Source organism: Nannospalax galili, unplaced genomic scaffold (genome assembly GCF_000622305.1).
Source record: "Nannospalax galili isolate Female #2095 unplaced genomic scaffold, S.galili_v1.0 scaffold2421, whole genome shotgun sequence".
Taxonomy (NCBI): Eukaryota; Metazoa; Chordata; class Mammalia; order Rodentia; family Spalacidae; genus Nannospalax; species Nannospalax galili.
The window spans coordinates 1-13,468 of NW_008344841.1; the positions used below are offsets into that span (position 1 = coordinate 1).

At 45.9% G+C, this 13,468-nt stretch overlaps 1 long non-coding RNA gene across 1 annotated transcript; it reads left to right on the plus strand.

Annotated features, from left to right (window-relative positions):
* The first annotated feature begins 1,155 nt into the window (after positions 1-1,155).
* Positions 1,156-8,739, plus strand: LOC108491226. The gene is made up of 4 exons (XR_001872626.1): positions 1,156-1,417; positions 2,512-2,753; positions 5,795-5,989; positions 6,179-8,739. It is a non-coding gene; the product is annotated as an uncharacterized LOC108491226 (long non-coding RNA).
* Positions 8,740-13,468: the final 4,729 nt, after the last annotated feature.

The following is a 13,468-nucleotide window of genomic DNA, read 5'->3' on the forward strand; positions in this document are numbered from 1 at the left end:
GGACACATTTAAATACCAGGAGACCAGTGTGGAGATTTCAGCCTAGAATTCTTCATGAAGCCTTATACGAGAAAGAGTGACTAGACTTGGGGAATAAACAAGCCGTGTTTCTAGTTTTATATGAGCATTATTCCATATTTCTTCCCTTTTCTTACCCTTCCCACCTTTGAGATTCCAAAGATTCCAAGTTCATTTATAAAATAGAGAAATCTTCATACAGTCTGTGGTGGTCTAAATGAGATCAACACCCATAGATTTCAAGTATTTGGACATTTGTCCCCAGTTGGTGGTGCTGTTTAGTGAGGTCTTAGAAGGTGTGCCCTTGGTGGAGGAAGCAATGCAGAGGCATTAGACAGGTCTTAAGGCTTGCTCTCTGCTTCCTGTGCCTGCTTGAAAATCGAGTGCTTCTCTTTCTGTTCCAGCTACCTCCTGCCACCACACCTCCCCACCCTGATGGATTCTGATCTGCTTGAACCATAAGATTAAATAAACTCTTCCTTTTATAAATTCTGTTGGTCACAGTGTTTTATCACAGCAACAGAAAATTAATACCGAGTCAGTGCTGTGATATATATTACTGAAGTTTAGTATTAAGAAGTCTTTCAAATTTATAATATAACATTCTTTAATTTAATATGACACACAATATTTTGGACAATATGTTAAATCTTCATAAGTCACACAGTTCCTCAGTATGGCACACAATATTTTGGACAATATGTTAAATCTTCATAAGTCACACAGTTCCTCCCCTGTAAAACGTGGACACTATCTACTTCATAAATTTGAAGGATCCAGGTCACACTGGCTCCATTTTTTAGCAGCCTCCATCTTGTCAGTCTTAAGTCTCTGTTCCTAGAAACTGTGAGTCTCCTTTGCCCCATACTGCTGGCTAAGATTAGGCAAACCCAGACATGCCTTCCTTATCTGAATCTAACAGAAACCAACCAAAATTCCTGACCATAAAAGTGCATCCAGAGGCCGATAGGGGTACCCTACCATAAAAGGAAAAATTGAGACATTCCAGGTGGCTGAACATGACTATAACCAATGAAATTTCCCCTTGTACAAAAAATTCAGAGTTATCGAATCAATTCAAAGGTTGTCCATTTGTATGGGCTTTTCAAGAGTACCCAGTAAAAATCCCCACTCATTGTTGGTCAGTGCCAGACTCCATTGTTTGGCTCCTACTGTGCCCAACTGGTCGTTCAAGAATTGGAATGCTTTTCAATAAAATTTTCTAAATTTCAAATTTTGGTGGGTGGTCACTAGTTATTCCTGAACCTCAGACCCACTATTTTGGGGGCTCGTCCAGGATTTGGGAACTATAAGCTTGGACCCCCTTTTCTGAGAATATTCGGGAATATTGGATGGACCCCCTTTTCTGGGAAGAGCACTCGTCTGCTGTCGGACTTTGGTGAGTTTTCCTCTGGTTTCTGTTTCTGGTGTCTGGATAATCTGGGACTCACGGGAGACCAGGCAGATGTACTATTGGTCTCAGAGCCAGGGGAGTCCGGGGGATGCCCCAACTCCTCTCTTGATGGGGGATCCAGGGGATATTCTGGCTTGGCCTCCTTTGGAAAAGGAGCATTCTTTTTGGTTGACTGTGCACTGCTAAATCTTTCCACCAGCTCGCAGAGAGCTTCCTTCTTCCATTCTCTCTGCTTCCTTCTTGCAGTTTCATTTTCATTACCGTGTGATTCTCTTGTTCCTGTTTGCCTTAACACCTTCTCTCCTACTATTCTTCCTTGAGATCTTTGCCAAGGTGGGTCAACAGGTTTCCTCTATGCCTCTTGACCTAGTCCTTGATCATTTCTCAGATTTCCAGAAGGCATCTTCTACGATGTCTGGACTGCGTGTCAAACCCAGCTGCCTGAGCTCCTTCTGTTCCATTTAATGGCCCTCCTTTAAAGTTGGCTGGCTCTTGAAGGACTCTTTTGACTTAACTCTCATTTACAGGGTGCATGAGGTCATCTTTGGCTCCCCAGGACACCCAGACCAGATCCCCTATATCTTAGGCTGGTGCCATATGGTCACAGACCCTCCTGAATGACTGAAACCTCACCTTCCTCCCCCAGGCTCAAAACTGCCAGTCACTCTCCTCCCTTTGAAGGAGAAGGAACACAAGGGTCCCTCAAAACCCCCGGTCCTCCCCCCGTCAGTCCCAGAGGAAAAGTTCTTCTTTTTGCCTCCCTATGCTCTGGCCATACCCCTGGGAGTCAACATCCTGAGGCCTCTCCACCCCCTGCAGCCTGACCATGAGCCCAGTAGCCCCTCCCCAGAGAAGGAGCCAGAGGACCTTCCCTCTCTCACCTCAGTCTCGGGCCCCACCTCTCCAGGCCCCTGCCCACTGGACACTTGATCTCAGGAAGGGGAAAGAATTGTTCAAGCTTTGCCACTGAGGAAAGTCATCCCCCCCACCCTGACATGGATGGGGCGACCCCCTAGCTTATTTCCCTTTTTCTGTGAGTGTCTTCTATAACTGTATGTTGCAAACTCCCTCCTTCACAGTGAAACCACAGGCTCTAATCAGTCTTCTAGACACTGTCCTTTCACCCACCAACCTACTTGGGATGATTGTCAGCAGCTGTTGCAGGTCCTTTTTACCACTGAGGAGAGAGAACGGATCCAATAGGAATGCCATCAGCTGGTCCCAGGTGATAATGGGTGACCCACTGACAATGAGGACCAGATAGCTGCTTCCTTTACCCTTACCCGGCCTATGAGAGGATGGGACTACAACGTGGCTGAAGGTAGGGAGCACCTGAAGGTCTCTCGCCAGGTTCTAATGGAGGATCTCCGGGCCTCCACGAGGCATCCCACAAATTTATCTAAAGTCATTCAGGTAATACAGGACAAAACAGAAACCCCAGGAGCTTACCTAGAACGTCTCCTAGAGGCCTATAGGACCTACACCCCATTGGACCCAGAAGCACCAGCAAACCAAATGGCAATTAACATGGCCTTTGTAAACCAGGTGGCCCTCACATCAAGAGAAAGCTCCAACACCTTGAAGAATTTGAAGGTGAAAATCTAATGGAATTGGTAGTAGTGGCTAATAAGGTGTATAACAACAGAGAGACATCGGAGGAATGACAAACGAAGGGGCTTGTCAAAATTCTCCTTAGTGAAAGAGGAAAGCCTCCACACCCAGTTTTCAAGGCCCGGATGACTGGAAGCCACCCCCCACACTGGGAAAATAGGGAAAGACCTCCTCTTAGAAAGGATCAATGTGCTTATTGCAGGGAGTTGGGGAATTGGAAGGGCGAATGCCCCCTCAAGACTGGAGGTCAGAGGACATCCACCCTGCAGTTCCTAACCCTTACACCCTCTTGAATTCATTGAGGCCAGACCTTAAGATTTATACAGTATTAGACTTGAAAGATGTTTTTTTCAGCCTGACAGTTGCAACCAGCAGCCAACCACTCTTTGCCTTCGAATGGTGTGACCCAGACTGAGGGCTCAGCAGCTAGCTCACCTGAACCAGGCTGCCTCAAGTTTTTAACAATTCTCCTACTATCTCCAATGAGGCACTCGATCAGGACCTCTGTGAGTATCAGGCCTCCCACCCCACTATAAGCCTTCTCCAATACATAGATGATCTTCTGATAGCAGCCTCAGATAAATTTACTTCTGAAGAGGCAACCAAGGACCTGTTGCAGACACTAGACCAGCTTGGATACAAGGTATCTGCTAAAAGACCCAATTGTGTATGAAGCAGGTAATATACCTGCGATATGTCTTAAAGGATGGCCAATGCTGGCTCTCCCAGGCCAGGAAACAGACCATCCTGGGCATCCCCCACCCAAAGACCCAAAGACAACTTTGGGAATTCTTGGGGTCAGCTGGTTTTTATAGACTTTGGATGCCTGGGCTCACAGAAATAGCCAGATCCTTATATGAGGCCACTAGAGGGCAGGAGAACTCCTTCCAATGGACTAAGCAACAGAACATAGCCTTCCAAACCATCAAAGAGGCTCTCCTGAAGGCCCGGGCCATATCCCACCCTGATATTAACAAACCCTACCAACTGTTCATTGATGAGAGGCTGGGAGTTGCAAAGGGGGTCCTGACCCAACAATTAGGGCCCTGAAAAAGGCCAGTGGCCTGTCTTTCCAAAAGACTAGACTCAGTGGTGGCCAAATGGCCTAACTGCCTTTACATCATTGCTGCCACAGCATTGATGGTTAAGGATGCTGACAAAGTGACTTTGGGGCAGCCCTTGACCATTACTACTCCTCATTCTACCAAGGGAGTCCTCAAGAACCCACAAGACCATTGGATGACTAACACCAGACTGACTCAATACCAGGCCTTGCTCCTCAACCTGTCCCACATAGGGTTCCTATGTGGCACGTTGCTCAACCCAGCTACCCTACTGTCAGAACTGGACACAGAGGTCATGCATGATTGCATTGAAATCCTGTATAAAATTCATAGAATCAGACCGGACTTTACTGATATGCCATGGAAAGACCCAGATGACACCTTCTACACCAATGGCAGTAGATTCATCCAGGAAGGAACCAGGTATGTGGGGGTGGCAGTAGTCACCCTGACTGAGACCATATGGGCTACTGCCCTACCACCTGGGACTTTGGCCCAGAAGGCCCAACTGATTGCCTTAACCAAGGCCTTACAATTGGGAAAGGACAAAGCTGTTAACATCTATATGGATAGCTGCTAGGCCTTTGCCACAGCTTATGTCCATGGGGCCATTTATAAACAAAGTGGCCTAGTTATAGCAGAGGGGAAGACTATTAAAAATAAACAAGAAATCCTGTCCCTGCTCTCTGCCCTCTGGTTGCCTCAAAAGCTTGTTATCATCCACTGTCCTGGACACCAGAATGGGGACTCTCCCGAGGCTCAAGGAAATAGGAGGGCAGACCAGGCTGTCAAAGAGGCATCCTTACAAACTGTAAGCTTGATGATAGCTCTGCCACCTCCCACGTTGCCGTACCAACCAACTTATTCAAAGGAAAATGATGACAGTTTTACCTCCTTGCCACATACAAGGACCAGAGAAGGATGGTGGTACACTTCAGACGGCCGGATAATCCTACCCCAGGAATTGGCCATGACCCTGATTCAAGGACTCCATTACAGGACCTATCTGGGACAGAGAAAACTAAAGGCACTTTTAACCCCATAGAAGATTTTCAATTTACAACCTTTGATAGAAGTTTGCTTGGCTAAGTGCATTTCCTGCCAGGCCACTAATCCCCAAATGACAAATGGGCCCTCAGGAAAAAGAGAGAGAGGAGCTCTGCCTGGAGCCCATTGGCAGGTGGATTTCACTAAGGTAAAATCAGGCCAGTACGGTTATTGCTATCTCTTAGTGTTTTTAGATACTTTCTCAGGTTGGGTAGAAGCTTTCCCCACAAAAGGGAAAACAGAATCAATAGTGGTCAAAAATATTTTAGATGAACTAATCCCAAGGTATGGCCTACCCTCCATCATAGGATTAGACAGTGGACCTGCATTTGTCTCTAAGGTAACACAGGGACTGTTAAAACTATTGGGGACAAATTGGAAACTGCATTGTGCTTATCATCCCCAGAGTTCAGGTCAGGCAGAAAGAATGAATGAGACCCTTAAGGAGACCCTGAGTAAATTAACCTTGGAAACTGGAGAGGATTGGGTGGGCCTCCTTCCTTTTGCCTTATACTGGGTCAGGAATACCCCCTACATGTATGGTTTAACCCCTTATGAAATCATGTATGGAAGTTCCCCCCATTACTCCCTAAGCTACCTTCTGATGTCATAAATGAGATCTGAATTTCAATTTCTTTAGTCCATGCAGGCACTGCAGACATCCCAGGATAATAGCTTTCCCTTGTTGAGACATGTATATGAGCTACCCCCAATCTGGCCCCACGAGTTTAAGCCCAGGGACCTCATCTGGGTCAAACGACATTACAAGGAGACCCTTGGCCCCCAGTGGAAAGGACCCCATACCGTGATCCTGACTACATCGACAGCAGTGAAGGTAGATGATATCAAGACCTGGGTTCATCATAGTCATCTAAAACCAGTGCCAGACGGACATTACGATCCTGACAAGAGATGGAAAAATCACCCATCTATCTGAAAATCCACTCAAAATAAGATTTACAGCTGTTCATGGAAACTAGTTCTCATTGTCTCCCTTGTTCTCCCCTCCTTTGGTCACTCACAGGGGTCCCCCCACCAACTGAAAAATCTGACATGGATCCTCAGCAGCACTGCTACCGGGAAGACAGTGGCCTCTGTGTCTAGCCTGGCATCGATCGGGACCTGGTATCTAGATCTTCACTTTGACCTATGTGATCTCCTTGGACAGGACTGGGATATGGCCACATATGGATGTGATTGCCCTGCACCCCACAGTGCTCTCTGTAAACAGCATTACTACGTATGCTAAGAAAACAATGCTAAGGAAAAATGTTGGGGGGCTACTGACTATTTCTGTGCCTCTTGGGATTGTGTTTCCATGGGTAGTATTAATTGGAACCCACCAGCTAAAGATGACCTACTCCAAGAAAGTAGGGCCCCAGGGTCTTATTTCCTAGGACTCATAAGCCCCCCAGGGCTATCCCAAGTCCCGGGAATCAGATTTGCTGATATCAGACATTTGATGAAGGGGCCATGCTTAAATTGTAGATGCAATCCTATAAGGGTAAAATTTACTCCCCTGGGGAGAGAGGTCATTTGACAGACACTATGGTTAAATGGGGTGACATGGGGAATGAGATTACATGTCAACCAACAGGATCCTGGAACCCAGTTTTCCATCCAACTACATGTCAGAACCGACACAGGGACCCCGATTGGCCTCTTGTCACCTAAAGAATCTTTAAACATCCTACTACAGGCCCCTAGGGATACCCCTACTACCCAGGCTCCTTCTTCCAAAGCTCCTACTACCCCTCCCTCAATTAGGCAACAGGTGCCCCTGACCATTCTAGATGCTGTTTTTACCGTTTTAAATCTCTCTGACTCTAAATTATCCTGGAGTTGCTGGTTCTGCCTAGAGCCCAGGCCCCCTTACTATGATGGTATAGCAGTTCTGGGCACTTGCTCCTTCACCCCTGGTGTGAGTCATTGTAGGACAGGCCCTCCTATTGGAAGAACGGGCCTTGCCCTCACCCTAGACTACGAGTAAGGCTTATGTGTTACTTCTAAGAGGGAAAGATCCCACCCTCCCACCAACATCTCTGTAGATCTAATTCTAGCCTCATTCTAAATAGTTCCCACCTATACATTGTTCCCCCCACTAACAACTGGTGGGCTTGTACTTCAGGGATCACCACCTGTCTTCACTCCTTGGTATGTGATCAAACGAGGGAATTCAGTGTGCTAGTACAGCTAGTCTCCCACCTTTTTTACAGGTCAGATCTAGAATTGGAGGCTCAGGTCACCAGATGGGCCCAGCCAGGCAGAGAAATAGCCATGGTGGTTATAGTTCTCTCCATCCTTTTAGGAGTAGGAGTCTGCCCTAGTGGGCATTGGAGCCTCGGCTCTGATTTTGCAGGACCATAATTATCAAGCCCTCCAAACGGCAATAGATACAGACCTCTGCAGCTTGGAAAACTCAAACACTTAGAGGAGTCTGTATCCTCATTAGCTGAAGTTGCCTATCAAAACAGGAGGGGCCTAGATCTCTTACTAGAGAAAGGGAGGTTATGTGCTGCTTTGGGTTAACAATGTTGCTTTTATGTTAACCACTCGGGTGTGAGCAGACAGGCTCTAGCCGAGGTCAGCAGATGCCTAAAAGAACAGGAGGATGCTAGTGTCCAGCAACAACATTGGTATGAATCCTTATTCACATGGTGCCCATGGTTAACTACACTTATTAGAGCACTTGTGGGGCCCCTATTAATATTTTTGTTTGCCCTTACATGTGGGCCATGTCTGATAAATGCCCTCCTCAGGTTCATATGGACTGGGCTGGACACCATCCAACTGATGGTCCTCCATACTCAGTACAGCCCAGTGGCCCAGAAAGGCCCTTTACCCCAGACAACTGCTGGCTAACTGCAAAACATATAGCTTCTGTATAATTGCTTGCTTGCTATGTTTTAAAGATTTAACCCATGTTGCAACTCAAGGGGGAAATGAAGGATCCAGGTCACACTGGCTCCATTTTTTAGCAGCCTCCATCTTGTCAATCTTAAGTCTCTGTTCCTAGAAACTGTAAGTCTCGTTTGCCCCATACTGTGGGATAAGATTAGGCAAGCCCGGACATGCCTTGTTTATCTGAGTCTAAAGGAAAGCAACCGAAATGCCTGACCATAAAAGGGCATCCATAGGCCGATAGGGGCACCCTACCATAAAAGGAAAAATTGAGACATTCCAGGTGGCTGACCATGACTATAACCAATGACATTTCCCCCCGTACAAAAAAAATCAGAGTTAACCAATCAAATCAAAGGTCACCCAGTTTGTGTGGGCTTTTTTAAGAGAATTCCCCCCCAAAACCCTGCTCATTGTTGGTTAGGGCCAGACCCCATTCATTGGCTCCTGGGGTCTGTGCCGGACTGGTCATTCAAGAATTAGAATACTTTTCATAAATTTTGAATTTTGGTGGGTGATCTCCAGTTATTCCCGAACCTTGGACCCAACAAGTTCTGGATAGGATTATACGAAACAATTCTGATAAATTCCTGAGCACAGTGTCTGGCACAAGGTGCTATTAAAAAAAAATAGTACTTTTCTTCTTTTTCTGAAACTGCCTTTTTTTAAAAATAAATAATTTTGTGAGAATTTCATCTATGCATATAAGGTATTTGATCAAATCCATGCCCACTGAAACTGCCTTTTTAAGTAAAAGAAAATGCTATTTGTGTGACTTTTAAAGTGTTATTCCTTCATGGTAAAACCTAAGGAACTGCACAGAGCACCCTTTGCTGGAAGTGGCTATATTTACAATGTCCTTGGGAGGGATCGCGAGAGGAGAAAAACCTATGGTGAATTGGACAGTCCCTATTACCCCTGGTGTAAGGCCCAAGACGGATCTTGAAATAGGTGGCAGGAGGTTTTGCTGCCTAGTGGACACAGGGGCTGATAGGACCATTATTAGAAAGGAGGAGGTCCCATCACGATGGCACCTAGTTTCTGGGCCCTGAATCCTAGGTGTGGGAGGATACACCCCATCAGAGGAGACTCGAGAATGGCTCACCTGGCAGGATTCAGATGGAGCTAAAGGGGAGGTGTGACCCCTGGTGGCAGCAGGGTTATCCGCCAACCTCATAGGACAAGATATCTTAGGGGATGCACAGGTCTGCATAACCACTGATAGCAAGGTCTTTTATGATGACCTTTTGGATCTTGAAGAGTCTGATAGGCTTCCTGAGTCAGCAACTCAAGGGTTGTCTCGCCATATCAATTACAGGGGGGACCCAAAGAAAGAGCATCAGGTTCACCCCCAATTCCTAAGGGCCACTGCCCCTCAGTTTCTGGGTATCCGGTGGTCCCCTGGGGTGCTGGTATGGGTGGAGCAGTGGCCATTGCCTGAGACAAAGCTACAGGCTTTAAAGGAAATTGTACGGAACAATTATGGTTGGGACACATCCAGCCTTCTGTAAGTCCATGGAACACAACTGTCTTTGTTATTAAGAAAGCCTCTAGCAAATGGAAAATGTTGCAAGACTTGCGTAAGTCAATGCTAGGATGACCCTAGTGGGTACACCCTTAAGGGGGCTGCCTTGGATCCCTGCTATTCCCTCAGATTTATTCCTTATAATTATAGACATTAAAGATTGTTTTTTCTCTATCCCTCTGCAACCCCAGGATTGTGAAAAATTTGCTTTCTCTATACTATAGACAGTAAAGATTTTTTTTTCCTCTATCCCTCTAAAACCCCAGGATTGTGAAAATTTTGCTTTCTCTGTACCTTCCACCAACTTTAAAATGCCTGATGAGAGATATGAATGGAGTGTTTTACCCCAAGGTATGGCCAGTAGCCCAGCATTCTGCCAAAGCTACATGAAGACCCTTTTGGGGCCTGCTCACTTGCTGCTACATGCCACTGTGTACATTTATATGGATGATATAATCTTGGGAGCTCCAAGCCCCTAACAATTACAAGAGTTATATAAAGTTACTCAGAAATGTCTACAGACAGGCAGACTCCATGTATCCGCTGATAAAATACAGACTATTACTCCCTTTAAAATTCTGGGAACCATACTCTCTTTGGAAGGAGTAAGTCCTTTAAAACCACAACTGGCTGTCAAGCCCACCGTAACCCTGACATAGCTAGCCTCTCTGGGAGGCATACCACGGGCTTATACACCCACGGATCAATTGGCTGACCTGATTGAGAAAGGATGTGATGTAGCTCTGAGACATTATGGCATATACCCTCTTAAAATTGTTATCCCCTATTGGCTTAGGGATTTTGAATGGCTCTGCAGAAATAATAACCAAGTAGCCATAGCCTTGGAAGGGTTCCTGGGAAATTTGGACTGTCATTATGGCCCTCATAAACGGGTGACCTCCTTTCGTGCCCTCTTTTGGGAAGCTCCCTGGCTCTTTGTAAGGGAGCCCTTAGTAAAAGCCTACAATGTTTTCACTGACAGGGGCAGATTTGGAGTTGCAGTGGTAGTAACAAAGATAAGTGAGCCCATGAATTTGTTTTCTGACAGTCTGTATGGAGTCAATCTTCCTCCAGGGCTATTAGGTTCTCATATCCGGTTGGATGGGAACCCCATTACTCCCTTGATGATTCAGACTCATATGCTCCTTAGAGAGAGAGAAGCCCCTATATTCTTACAGCATCTTAGGGGGCACCAAGGATTGCCTGAGCTTTTATCCCAAGAGGCAGACAAGGTGGCTTCCACCCAGGCCCTGTCAGCAGGCCTGAATGAAGCCCAGGGGTTACATAACCTCACTCATATAAATTGGCGGGGACTCCATAAGAGGTTTCCTCAAGTTCCCATCAAAGACCTAAAGAAGATTGTACATACCTGTAAGTCTTGTCAACCCTTTCTACAGATACCACCTCCGCAACAGCCAGGGGTAAACCGCTGGGGACTCAAGCCAAATTCCTTGTGGCAAACGGATGTCACACACTATGCTCCTTTTGGAAAGCTTAAGTATATTTTCATGTCCATTGACACATTCTCACATGCCTGTTGGGCTACCACTCATACAGGAGAGAAGTCTAAACATGCTCAGTCTCATTTTCTCCAGTGCTTTGCTACGTTGGGATTGCCCCAAAGAATTAATACTGATAATGGACCATGTATTGTGAGTAAAAATTTACAAGATTTCTTCTCATTTTGGGGAATTCAACACCATACAGGAATTCCCTACAATCCCCAATGTCAAGCCATTATAGAACGCAACCATCAAAACCTAAAAACTCAATTAAAAAACAAAAAGGGGGAATAAGCCCCCACCAACAGTTGGGTGTGGCCTTATTCACTATTAATGTTCTTAATTTTCAAAAAAATCAGTTGGAATCCCGGTTTCAGAAGCATTGGGGACGACAGGAGCAGAGAGCTGAGGTATGGGTAAGATGGAAGGATCCCATCACCGGGCAATGGAAAGGACCTGATCCATTGCTAACCATGGGCTTTGGGTGTGTCTACCCTACAGGAGATTCAAACCCCATATGGGTGCCTGCAAAAAACCTTAAGTGGGTAGGCCAGGATCTGACTGATTAGCATGACGGTCCATGGACAATAGTTCATGAGAAAAAAATTCCTCTCTTTATTTGTATCCATCTGATGTAAAGGATCGAGTTCCTTGACTTCATTGCCAGTGAACTGGCTGATTGGCTAAAAGGTACATGGTCTCAGAAGTATTTCAACTTGTCCTACGCCATGACTTGCTTTGTTTCTCTTGATAATGCTTATCTTTAAGTGTCTTTACCAGATAATTTGGCAACAGAGGACCCTTGCAACTGCCACAGCCCACCTCGTCATGATTACAGACTTCCCCAGGACCCCCTCTCGTTGCCCACGCTTGGCTAACCGAGTTAGGCAGAGACTGTCACGGGCTGGCATTACCCATGTGGCTGCCCTTAATCATGATGCATTTTTAGCCAAAGACGGGTATGATGTCCCATGACAAGTACTCCTAAGACAGGACATGTACATGGCCAGGTGCATGATCCAATGACGGGCAAGGCTTGATCAGAGGTGACACAACCTAAGACAGATAAGAGGAAGGAGATAACCATCTTTCCTCAGGGAGCCGCCTATGAGGTGGGTAACCCATGAAATAAAGTCAGTCCGGCCTTAAAATAAAAATAAAAAGGGGGATATGTGGGGACCTAAAGGCCCCACCTTGCAAAGGTCGGAAAGGAAGTTACTGGGGGCGCAGCCTGGCTTGCTTTGAAAGTTTGAAGAATACTTCCACACTGCTGAGGAGTGCATAATCAGCGTGTGACCATCCTTAAGATACACCCTCGTGGGGGAGGGGGGAGTTCTAGGTGCCTTTATAAGCTTTGTAACACCTGCAATAAATGAGTCCCTGGTTGACTAGACTTCCCGTTGCGTCTGAGTGTACCCAGGTAATAGGGGCGGCATGGGCTGGCGAACAGCATGCTTACTCATCCCCAGTCATTACCTCCCCAGGGGTCACTATTTCCAACCTCTGGCACACAATCTAGCAAGAACATCAAAATGAAGACATTGAGATGCTATTGACATCAGCGAATTCAGTTAGACTGCAGAATGTACTAGTACATCATGACGATTTTTTTGCAAATTTTCTGCCTCAGTTTTGGTCTTTTCATCCATCCCCAGGTCATGTTTTCCTTCGGATATGACCTCATATCTCTCTTCTATCTTTCCTTCACTCAGATTACTCAATCCTCTGCAGACAAGAGAGCTGATGTCAGCCAATACTAAATGCTAAGGAGGCAGCTGAGCCAAAATTGTCATGTTCTATAGTGGGGAGTGGAGCTGGCAACTTGCCTTACAGGAAGTCTGCAGGTGACATTACAACATTCTTTTGAACATACATATAAAATATTATATCTTCAGGGTCTTTTAACTAGGGTTGAATAGAAGGGATATTCATGTTTAATACTGATTACTTGAACAAAAATTTGAATGAATGAGCTTTCTGTATCCAATGTGTGATTATTCACAGGCAAGCTATCCAATACTCTTCAACTCTATAACACTATCATGTTAATTATTTTTAAATTTGTGTGTGTGTGTGTGTGTGTGTGTGTGTGAATGTAGGTGGGCCCATGTCACCGTGTTGGCCTGTAGAAATCAGCAGACAATTTTCAGAAGTCAGGTCTTTCAGGTTTCAGGGATCAAACCTGGATCATCAGGTTGTGCGGCAAATTCTTCTGTCTGCTGATCCATCTCACTAAAGGTTAACTCTGGGAGATACTGAAATGCTAAGAGGGAAGCAAAGCCGCTTATCTGAGGGAAAGGAAGGAGGTGATGCATGTTTAGGCCCTGGGGTCCTGTCCTGAATGGCTTTAAATTTGCATAGACCCTTGTCTTGTCCATTGCAGTTG